The sequence below is a fragment of the Pistacia vera genome, unplaced genomic scaffold (assembly GCF_008641045.1).
Source record: "Pistacia vera cultivar Batoury unplaced genomic scaffold, PisVer_v2 Contig171, whole genome shotgun sequence".
Classification (NCBI taxonomy): domain Eukaryota; kingdom Viridiplantae; phylum Streptophyta; class Magnoliopsida; order Sapindales; family Anacardiaceae; genus Pistacia; species Pistacia vera.
Window position 1 is genome coordinate 202307 of NW_022195801.1, and position 13433 is coordinate 215739.

Genomic DNA, 13433 nt, shown 5'->3' on the forward strand with positions numbered 1-13433 from the left:
ATGATGATTGTCATGTTTCATTTTTTGACTTTCCTCTCATAATTTGTTGTTTTGGTCATGATGTATCGGATAGTTGAGGGATTAGCTTAAGTGTACTTCAACTAATCCCTCGAAACCTTAAAACTATCGATTGGGTAAGAACTTTAGTAACTGAAAAAAAACTCAAATTCAAGACCTCTTAAATAATACACTTCATCGAACCACTTAACCATCTAAAAATAGTTTACGCTGTAATATATCTTCTTAGTGCAATAAATTTCATTGGAAGATAATGATATTTCAATGCAACACCAATGTGAGATTATAGATGCTATTAAATACTTAACTGGATTTTACGATTAAGAATTATGAAATATAGTGAAAATAAAGAGAAAATATAAAGAGAAACTTTGGTGGCTAAATTGGGGCCAACAACAATGATTCAAATAAGTGAATTGAATCGGTATGATTATGGGAAACTAATACCTGTTAATTTATACTAATAACAATTAATTTGTTTTTGATCCTAACACAGCACCGTTGGCCATTGCACATGTGGACATACTCATCTAGTGTCTCCCTTAAATTAATTTTGGAAGTAATAAGTTTAAGGATTTGGTCAAAATCTTAAAAGCTATTAGATTCTTGTTTGGTTCATTTTAGGGCTTCCCGTGATATATGCATGTTTGGGGAAATTTAAAATATCAATTCCCTCATTTAATTATTCATATGGTTTTGTAATTATATATAGAATCTTTAACATTTATCTATTTCGAAAAATCGTCACTTGTATACCATTTCTCTTCTTCCATCTAACTATAGAGTTGGATTTTTTTTTTGAATTATTTAATATGAATGATATGGTATGTTGTTTCATCCACGACATGCGTTGTGGAATTTTTTTTTTATTTTTATTTTTTGAGAAATTGGTGCAAAAAGATTTGCTCAATTGCACTAAACTTCGGAATTTTGATAAGATCTCTTGCATTAATATTGATAAACTCAAGCCCATATGTTTAAACATACTAAACTTCAAAATTTTGATGGGATTTGTTAAATTATACTCAAACCCGTCTAATCTGAACTCTAGTATTTAGATTCAAATAATTATTTTAGAAATAAAGCTATTCAATTTTATAATTTAGGGGCATTTCCTTAGATATAAATTTGTTAATTAGGGTAGATGAAATAAATAGAATGAGATAGGGAAGGTCCCAATTCAAGTATGGTGGGCAACAATCTCAAAATAGGCACAACAAGAAGATGGTATTTATCAACTCTAACCAACATTTCTATCACAATCTCCTAAACTACAATTTTTAATTCAATTTCATAGTCAATCTTTAAATCATCGTACCATTTATAAACTTCATAATAAATTTAAAAAAGAAAAAAACATTTTACTTGAAAATTATGAAGGTATACGAAAACTCCTAAAGTGAGGTTGCTTTTACAATCATCTAATTTGATTGTAAATAGATTGCAATAGGACTTTTCAAGGACAAAAAAAATCATACGTAGGAAAAGGGATTTTAGGGTATGTAAAACCGTTGACAAATTAACGACGTTTAAGGAAGAACCTTCTACTATTTATGATGATAAATTACCCTTAGAAATAAAAGCAGTTTTATTGCAATATAATATATATATAATATTATCATTATTATATTAGAGTTATCATAGAGTCTCAATTCAAAAATAAAAACGTCTAAAGTTATCATCATCAGAATCATACAACCAACCATCATAAATTTTTGAATAATGGTATACCCAACAAAGTCATGAACATGAAGTCATCAAATTGTTTAATTATTTAAATTACCAAAAATAAATAAATAATAAATCTTGTTATAGTGAGCAAAATTATTATATAGTATCTATCAACGTGCAAGCCTTGGAGTCCAAGTTGAGATAAAGAAAACCAAATTAATTTAAAATTATTAAATTTACGAAAACAACATTGAAAATGCCAAAAATCTTGCCTTGTGACCCACAAAATTGGGACCTGTTGTTCCTCCATCACCGGCAAAATACTTTTTTGGGTGTCATAATTTAATTAATATTAATTAAACAATTTATAAACAAAAAGAAACCAAAAAAAAAAAAAATAATAATAATAAGTTATCTTAAAAGCACAATTTGGCTTGTTGTTCAATAATTAAAACACACACACTCAAAAGAAAATGGTGATTTCCCAAGATGGGTGCTTTGAAAAGGATTAAAATAAACTTTATTCTAGTCATGTTAAGAGATCAAAGTGGGTATTTTATATATTATTTAATATTGTAGGAAAAAATTGTTTATTTTTGGTGAATAATTAAAGGTCTCTTTTGATTGCGGTCTTTATACGCAGTGAAGAATTGAAGATTCATTGCGAGCAAACCTAATTATTGATGCCGATGATAATTCCTAGGCCAACTATTTGTGATCAAATATGTGACCCGTTTGGTCAATTCTTTGACCCAACTCATAATTCAATAATAATGTAATTTAATTATTTTTTAGTAGTTTTATGTTACCCGTTTGAGGAATTTTTCTGTTATCGGGATAATCTTACCTCGAGTCATTACTCTTGGTTATATATAATATCTATTTTAAAAATAATAATTATAATATTAGTTTTATTTTATAGTCGTTATTAGATCATGCATCCTGATTCTTTGACTATGATACTTTCTAGGCCAAGAATATTAAGAAGAATTGTTGATCTATTTTGTCCAATCATAATACAAGTTTCTTTTTTTTTTCTTTTTTTTTTATAAAGAAAAAAAAAAAAATGATTAATTTTGCTTGTTTGTGGAATTGTTATGATATCGTGATAATCTTACTCCTATTATTACTCTTGGGTTATGCGTAGCTCTTTTTTTTTTTTTTTTTTTCTTAAAGATTTGTGTATATATTTGATGAATTTTATGGGATTGGGATAATCTTCGCCTAGATTATGCATCTTGATTCTTTCTTTTACTATGATACTTCCTAGGCCAAAAATTTAATAAGAACTGCCCATTTGGCCTATTATTTGACTGACCTCATACTTCAATAATAACGTAACTGATTTTTTTTTAATAGATTTTATATTTTCCGTTTAAGGTATTCTTACGTTAGAGATAATCTTACCCCAAACCATTATGCTTGGGTTATGCATAATTTAAAAAAAAAAAATTATTTTACATGATTTGAGGAATTATTATAGTATTCAGGTAATCTCATCGTCATTGCCCTAGGTTATGCATTCGATGATTTGACTAACACAGTTCATACGCGAGGTATATGAATAAGAATGTTGACCCATTGACTCAACTCATAATCAACAAAAGTAATTGAATTTTTTTTTTAGAGATTTTTTAAACTAAATATTATTATTATTAGATAATATCATGTCTTAAATTTGTAATATAAGTGCCAAATTAACTCAATACTTTTCTAGCAATAATTCCAAAAAATAAAAAAATTAAAAAAATAAAATAAAAAACACAATGAGAACAAGACATCGCTAGATCATTGTCAATTTGTCTATTCCCTAAAATCCTTATTCTTGATGGACCAACAAAAAAGAAAATTGAAAAAAAAAATAAGAGAAAAAAGAAATAATTCTTTAAACTTTATTGATGTGCATGAATTTTTTGTGTTGGCAATGATTTAAGTTTATGCACAAATCGACATGACAAGTTGTAGCATAAGCCCCATTCTTCATTGTCGTTTTCAAGTTTGTGATTTCAAAATTCTACACGTCGTTGGTCTTTTAAGTAATTTTTGTTGGTGATAATTTAATTTCAAAATTAATATTTTATTTATTTTGAAATTAGATAGAGTCAATAAAAAATATTGGAGTTGCCAAAGATTGTTGATTTTTATCTTTAAATTAGATAAGCATTATGATTGTTTTTGTGGAATTTAGGTCAAGGGTGCATAATATATCATCATTAATGTTGAAAATTTAGTTATATTATAATTGCTATTGTTATTTAAATATATAAAAATGGAAAATAAAAAAAAAATATTTCAAAAACTTATGATGATATCTTAAGCCAAATACCCATAAACGTATTCCTCACTTGTTATTTATTTAGAAAAAAATATTACAAATAAAATAATTAAACATTTTTTTAACCCAAAAGTTTATATTATTGTTATTATTAATATTATTTAAAAAAATTACTCAAAATTATTGTTTACAGAAACATCAGAAATCACATTTTATCGTAAATTAATTATCAACCAATTCACACCATAAATAAAAAAATAATTCTTTGAAAAGAGAAAAGAACTCAACCACTCTCTTGTCTCTTTGAAATTGATTCAAGAATAGATGAAGAAAAGAAGTGTGAACAAACAAACCAAAACAAAACTACTTTGCTTTCTCTTCTTGCCATGCTTGACCAAAAACAAAATCAAAATCAAAATCAATACAAAATTGAAAAAAGTCTTAATGTCATATAAATAACATCTTAATTTCATCATGTGGGCCTTTATATTTTAAACTTTCTCTATCAAAAATTCAAAACATTAGCAGCTTCAATGAAGCTGCGTACAACATGCATCATGCTCTTGTTAAAAGCAATTTAGAGAGATTATATTTTATGTATAATCAATCAATTTTAGAGGTAACGTGCAATGCACAATCATCAAATCAATATCATATTGAGAATTGATAAAGATATAATGTTATCACCATGATTCAACCAACCCTCTTTATAATATTATATATTCAAAGGATGGTAATATCACCGTTTAAGTATTGATTCATAATTATGTTAGAATAGCAAATGACGTATATATCTTTTTTTTTTGTTTTTTTTGAATAATCAATGTTATCAGTATGTTACTGTTGTTTGCGTACAAGTAGGTAAAGGTTGGTAATGTTACTAGTTCAAAAAAGAAACCATTGTATATCTTATCTATGTACAAGAATAGATTAGGTATCATGTCGATTATGTTACAAATATGATAGGATTTTATATGGGTATCGTATTCTTTTTTATGTATTGGTTCATAATTATATTAGAATTGTGAAAGATGTTGTCTTCTTTTTTATATATCAATCAATCTAATCTTGATAATCAACGTTATTAGTATATTGCCGTTAGTATACTAATTAATACTGTTTATTTGATTTATTATATAAGAATAGCATATAGGTATCATGTCGACATTTAATATTATGAGCTTGATAGAACTTTTTGTGTACTAATCAAAATCTGAATGAACTGTCACACAAATCGACGTTATGGGCATGTCACCTATAATAGGACCCATCAAATTTCACAAGCTATTTAAAAGTGAGAAAGCATGATGTCTAAGAAAATCAGTTGGTGTTTTGTTCACTTTCAAAAAGGTGGACCATATATATATACACACAATGAGAATAATAATATGTGAGCAAGCTATGAAGACAACAACTTATGAGTTCACCCCACTTGGAATGCCAACTCTCATCCATATATATTTATATCAAACCGATAATAAAAAAAAAAAAATGAGACACAACCCCACTTACATTATATCAAATTCAATTCAATTTGTTGATTTATTTAGTTTAGAAATGGTCCAAAGGTGACAGAAATAGAGGATCCTAGTATCTTCGCCCATGTCTTTGTCTTTCATCTTTGAATCTTTGATTAGGCAACACACAAATAGAGAGAGAGAGAGAGAGAGAGAGAGAGAGAGAGAGAGCGAGAGACTGGGATTTGGCCCACTATTTATAAAGAGATGGAAAGTTGTGTCATAAAAGTGGGTAGCTTAGGCCACTTTGGGTGAAGATTTATCCATGTTCCATGCACAATTTGGCGGACAAACTCAAGCATATAATAATGACATATGGATCCAAATATTTTAAGAGGATTGTGGGGTCTAAAGATTTAAGATGTGAATGAATGAATGAAATGAATCTTCTAACTTTTTGTGTTAAGTGTGGGTTGAGGTACACCCCAAATGGACCCATCACTTGAAAATTATGTTGCTTCGTCTCTTTCTCCTCCACCACATTTTACCTTTATGACAATTGGGTCCTAGTCTCTTTTGCCAACTTGTGTTGTGGGTGAGAGATGGAGATTGAGTGAGATTGCTACATCACCTTCAACAACTATTCCATTACTATCCAAATTTCCTATTTTTTTAACGCTGTTTTCTTACCAGAAAACTTGAAATGCAAGGAAAACATCAACGAACAGTGGTAAAATCATAAAATTATATTTTTTTTTATCCATCCTGATTGAGGAATTTTGTTATAGATTTTAACCTTTTTATTATATAACATTACACTTTTTTTTTTAATTGTTAACTTATAGATGATGATGTAGTAAGTGGTGCGACTTTAATGTGAAAAATGAGGAGAAAGATCGTACTCCCACTATTGTCAAAAAGTGTAATGTTATTAATTTTGACAAAAAGGAAAATATAGCTAGTGGAGTGAAACTAAAGGCAAAGGGATAATTTATTCCAAGGTTGAATCAAACCCCAATAAAGAGGGCAAGGTAATGGCAAAAGCAACAAAACTAAAGAAGAAAGAGAGGCAAGGGAACCAATGAAACCATTCTTTTTAGGGTAATGGAAAGATAGTAAGTGGGCACATTATATTCCCCCACTCCCACTCCCACTCACAATCATTCATAATTCAATATCTTCATGCTAACACTTTTAATTTCATCATACCATTAATTTTTTTTTTTATTATTATTTTTTTTTGGGAAAAAGGGTTTTAGTGCATGATTTAAAAAAATTAGTACTCAAATACCCATCTTGGGTAGAATGATTGTGTCTTGTTTTTTGGAAGTATTTATGGTTTTGATAGTCCTAATAAGCAACATACATGTATATGTCACTACCCACATTGAAATTCTTTTAAGTAATGAATTATCATGAGAGAGAGATTGTGATTTGTGATGATTCCACTCAAATTGGGGTAGTGGGTACCCATTACATGTAGCAAAATTGACCTTTTTTCTTTCTTTGTCTGTGATTGAAAAGATGGGAATTGAAATTGAAGATAGTGAAATGGAATAAATTCAATTTTATAATGTAGTGAAGACAGAGATAGATAGGTGGGTTTAATGTCTATATGATCTTCCACTTTCTCCTTTTGAAAAGAAGCTTTCATATATGCTTCAATTTGAAAGGTGAATGATAATAAAAACGACAAGTCCACACATACATAATACCATGTTCTAGATTGGTTTTTGAACAGGTATAAATATCTTTTTTCCCTTTACATATTAGTATAGAATTATCGGTAACAACTGTTAGACTGTTAGACTTAAATAAACAATATTAATTCAAGTTGTTATGAAATATACCCAAAAACTATGAAAGTCAAATGAAATAAGCGAGAAATATAAAACAAGTGACACAAGGATTTACGTGGAAACCCAAATTGGGAAAAACCACGGGCAGAGGATGGAGAATAATCCACTATAATGAAAGTCTGATTACAAATATGCTCTTTCTCTCTTTCTCAATAGATTTTAGGAAGAAAAAGAATAAAGAGGAAAAGAATGATCTTTCACCCATGACATTAGGGAGTTTATATACTAAAACCCTAAGTCCTTGAAAATACAAAAATGCCCTTACTAAACACCTAAGTAGATAAGGACAATATAGAAGAATTTGCATCATACATCAACAATCTCCACCTTGACACAAATTCGAAAACATCAACAATGAGTGACTCGATTCTCCACCTCTTCCACAAAACCCCTTAAGGATTATTTTCAACACTTGATGCCAACTAAGTTCAAGCAATGCTTGAACTTAGTAATGGGCAAAGGCTTGGTGAGCATGTCAGCTAGATTGTCTGCAATACTAATCTTCTGGATGAAAATCTCTCCCTTAGCAAACACATCCCGAACAAAGTGATATCTGACATCAATATGCTTGGCTCTCTCATGATACATCTGTTAGTAAGTGATCAGGTTCACGCAGCGGAAAAAGCAACGTAATATTAAAACGAAAAAGATCACTTACACGAACCAAGATCCGAGTACAGATTATAACGTTCTCATGCATAAACTAAAACGTAAAATAAAAGCTGTGTAAAAACAAATCCATACAAGGATTTAGTTCATACCCACGTTTGGAGGCTCCTCCGAATATCTTTGACTTCAGTCACAAACACTGTTCACCGGCTACTGTTCACCGACACTGTTCACTAATCGGCCTAATGTAGGATCGCACTCACGGAAATCCACACGAAGATATTCCGAAGAACCGGCAATTGTTTTGCTAGAACAATTGCCGACTTCAAGAATTAAGAACAATCAAAGAAAAGAAAAGAAAAATTCTTTTCACTTAAAGAGTGAAAACATGTGAGTGAGAGAGAGAGAGAGGGTGGCTAGGGTTTTTGTTTTTTAATTAAGTTGCACTTATATAGTGCAACTAATTAAAACCCTATTCCAATAAGGAATACCCATGGGCACCAACCCAAGCTTACCCTTGCAACCAAACACCATGTAATTGGTATTTTAAATTAATTAATTAATTATTATAGTTAAAATCAATTAATATATAATAATATATTAACATTTAATTAATAATAACAATTCATTTAAATATATGCATACATATATTTAAATATAATCTCAAAAATTTAATTTTAATATCAAATTAAATACAGGCAACAACCTCAGCAAATTTAATTGCACTGCGAGATTACCAAAATACCTTTTCATCCTAAAAGATGAAAATACCCTTCTCACTAATTGATTCTTAAATTATCTTTTAAGTGTGTGACCCGTAGGCTCCTCATCATATCGGTAGTGTGTAGTATTGCGATTAACACTAATTAATCGTCCGACTACACACAGACCAAGATTGGGCCTTACCAAGGCATCATGGCCACCAGATAGATTTAGATTCAGCGTGGTTACCGTGCAATCAAATCCTTTCATCAACTATTATCTCATCAAGACTAAGGTACGGAAATAGTGTCAACCTTAGTTATCCTCGATATCTATGTATTCAGTTATTAGACCAATGACAAGAATATTAAATTAGATTGAGTAACAACTCAATCCCACTATGACCATAGCTTTAGTGTCATTGCCATTCACTGAATCGCGTCGTGAGATAACTTCTCTCGTACCTGAGAGTGATGAATCCTTTGTCAATCTACCATAGTCTCGATACACTTCTCAATGTAGCCAATCACTACCGTATTGATAGCTCTGAATAAAACTATGTTGGGCTAGTGTCAAACTACACCAATTGGTGCACAAAGCGCTTTGGTGATCTCAAGTCTAAGGATCACATGCACCACCATCCGTTAGAGGATTTATTCCATAGACACTAGGGTTACCATCCACATGGAATCCTCTAGTGAGTCTGTCTAGTGAACTTGCCTATAGCAAGTACCCATGTGTCACACCAGCTTGTTGACAAACAACCTCGACAAGTGAGATTAGTCATTGTCTTTCGACAGGGTCATTTAACACTATGATAGCCTTACTGTATCATCTATGTCCTTGGTCAAAATAATACTAGGACTATAGACATTTCTAGAATGGCCACCATATGTGATTATAGGGTTTTCACTATCAAGATTTGAAACACTTGATACCCTCGTCACGGTTCTACCATCTTAAGGATATATATCAATACATATAATAAGATTTACGTGATATAATGGATAATGCCTTTTATTGATTAATAAACATTATTACAAAGAGTCAATTCCACAATAATTGATTGACTTTAGGGCACCTACTCTAACAATCTCCCACTTGCACTATAGTCAATCATTCATGTATTTAAAATCGAATGACCCAAGTGCCCATCATGCTTCTACTCCAACAGAAATTTCAACAGTGGGTTAGTAGGTATTCTACAAATATGCACATTCTTTTTCTGATTGACTGTTTAGATCTTATTGAATCAACTAAGTAAGTGTTTGGATTACTGGTGAGACCGTGATTCCTTAGCCACAACAGTGGCTCTATTGTTATCGCAGTAGAACTTTACTGGATCGCCAATGCTTGGAACCACATCAAGTTCAGTAATAAACTTCTTGATCCAAACCGCCTATACAGCTGCATTAAACAATGCGATATACTTAGCATCAATAGTACAATTCGCTATAGTACTTAGCTTCGAGCTCTTCCAACTCACTGCAGCTCTATTGAGATAAAATATAAACCTGGATTGCAAGCAAAAATCATCTGTTTTGGAGATTAGCATCAATGTATCTTCTTATATATAATGATCTCATCTACCCCTCCATAATCCAAGAACATATCCTTAGTCCTCTTCAAGTACTTAAGGATGTCCATTAACACTCATCTGATGTTACTCACTTGGATCTGATTGATATCTTTTACAAGTATTGAATGCACATAAGACATCAATTCGAGTACATGACATCACATTGCTCACTTGGATCCAATCAATATCTACTATAAGTGCTCAATGCACATGAGATATTAGTCTGAGCATGCAATCAGAGCATTGCTCACTTAGATTAGATTGATATCCCTTACAAGTGCTTAATGCACATGAGATATCAATCTAAGCATACAAGATGGATCCAATTGCTGAAGCATTTGGGATCCTCTTCATTCTATCTCCCTCATTGTGTGGTCTAGGACGCATATCTTTAGAGAGATAGACACCATGTGCCACTGAAAGAAATCCCTTCTTGGATTCTTCCACACTGAATATATTCAGTACCTTGTCCATGTACTCTGACTTAGGCTAAGCAACCTACCCGATTTACCATGATTGATCTTCATTCCGAGAATGTAGGTTGCTTCTCTTGAGTTCTTCATAGAGAAGCACTTGGATAACCAAGTCTTCACCGACTGCAAGTTCGGTATATCATTCCCGATTAGAAGTATGTCATCAACATGCAACACTAGGAATGCCACTAAGCTCCTACTCACTTTCTTGTAAACACAGGGCTCATCTTCGTTCTTGATAAAACTGAATTCTTCAAAACAAATGTTCCAGCTCCTTAAAGCTTGCCTGAGTCCATAAATGGATCTCTATAATTTGCATGCCTTCTCAGCTTGCCCATCAAGAACGAAACCATCGGGTTGTGTCATATACGCATCCTCTTCAAGGTTTCCATTCAAGAAAGCCATTTTGACATCCATTGTCAAATCTCATAATCATAATATGCAGCTATCACAAGCATAATCTGGATGGATTTAATCATGAAAACCAGCGAAAAAGTTTCTTCATAGTCAATACCATGAATTTGTTTGAAACATTTGGCAACCAGTCGTGCCTTATAAGTGTGCACCTTGCCATCCATGTCAGTCTTCTTCTTGAAGACCTATTTACACCCTATGGGTTTTACCTTTTCAGGTGGTTCCACTAGAGATCATACTTGGTTCTAGTACATGGAGTCCATCTCTGATTTCATGGCTTCAAGCCATTTAATGGAATTTGGATCTGATATAGTGTCTTCGTAGGTTCTGGGCTTATTGTCTTGGTAGACCAGTACATCACCATAGTGAGTCACGAGAAAACCATAACTCTCAGGCTCATGACGTACTCTCCCGACCTACGCAGCTCTTGTGCTACTTGAGGTGGTTCACTTTGATCCACGAATTGTGGAGTAACCTCCTAAAGATGTTCAACCACCTCTTGTGGCACACTTTTCTGTCCTTGGTCTAATGTATCTTGTGGTTCTAGAACTTCATCGAGTTCTATTTTTCTTCTACTAGTACTTCTCAAGAAAAATTCAATTTCTAAGAAGACACTAGTATAGGTGACAAAAATTTTGTGCTCTTCTGGATGGTAGAAATAGTACCCTCTGGTCTCCTTAGGATACCCCACAAAGATACATTTGTCAGATTTCAGGCTCAGCTTGTTCAAAGTCAACCTCTTGACATAAGCTTCACAACCCCAAATTCTTAGATAAGACAAGTTGGGCTTTCGCCCACTCCATAGTTCATATGGAGTCTTATCTACAGACTTTGACGGCACATAGTTCAATACGTGAATAGAAGTCTCTAGGGCATAACCCCAGAATGATGAGGATAGATCACTAAAACTCATCATGGACCTAACCCCCAAATTCCTTCAAGTATGTTTAACTCAACTTGCCACATTTGGCTTTGATATGACTTTGAGAATAGTCTTGTTGTCTATTTTTGAAAACATATTATTATGAAACAGTTCCATAGAATATTATTTATACTAAAAGGAAACTATCCATTAGTAAAGCAATATTCTTACTTGTCCAAAGTGGACACAGAAAAATTATTTCTAGAAACTGAACAAATATCATAACAATCCACAAGTTCCAAGTAACAAGCCCATAGGCAAAATCAGACAATAAGATCCTACAACTAATGCAGCATCATGTGCTCCATCTCCAACTAGTAGGTCTACCTCTCCCTCAGCGAGCAATCTACTATGCCGTAGTTCCTGCACATTAGAACAAATGTGAGTACCATATCCTGAGTCATTGACCCATGATGTTGACGGGAGAAGTTAATCTCAATTAAGAACATACCTGAAGAAGAAGTAACATTCTTCTTCCTTTTTGCTAGAAAGGCCTTGCAATGTTTCCTCTAGTGGCTTGGATTCCCATAGTGAGGACAAACGCCCTTTCTATCTATGGTAGTGTTCCTTCTAATGACTACTGAGCCCTTACCTTCTCACTTAAGTTGGCTTCAACCAATGTCAATGTTTCTGACATTCTCATGCCTGACTCAGTAGCATTCAACATATCCAGAAGCTCGAAAAGAGTATTCTTCTTATCATCCTCAATGAAGTCATAAACAAATTGAGAGTAAGAATCTGGAAAAGACTATAATATTAGGTCTATTGCTAAACCTTCATTAAGTCTGCATCCCAAAATCTCAAGCCTGTTCATATACTTGATCAACTTGAGTATATGATCGCCAATTTTGGTACCCTTTTTCAACCTACATCTGAATAATGACTGAGACACCATATGCTTCTCATTTCTTTGAAGAAAATGAAGAATAGAAGCCAAGTCCATTTTTTGGCACTACTGTCGCAGTAATGATGTCATTGATGCAAGCACAATGTATCTAGTCATTTCTGCTTTTGTATCATGTGTATGCTTCACATATACATACTCAATTTGACAGATAGAACTATCAACAGGCTATGGTGACAAAGCTTACTCAATGGTGTATAATCTAGCAGTTGACTGAAGCATATCGTTTATACTTCTATACCAATCAACAAAATTCTCACCATTCCATTTCTCTCATAGTTTGATGATTTGTCATAGTGATGTTGGGATCATTTTGCTCAATTAAAGTGAATCTACAAGTGCAAAATAAAGCAAAATTATCATGTTTATTTTTATTTTAATATGGTCTTTTATTAAAAATACTCCCACTATTTTCCTCAAGCCAATAGCCTTTACTATTAACTTGGGAAAGCCTGTTGGCTTTCCTAGTGGACTGAGATCCCATCTAGCCCATTTCAAATATTTGGTTTGGCGAACAAGCCAAAATGGGTTGATTAGGTAGGCCAACAAA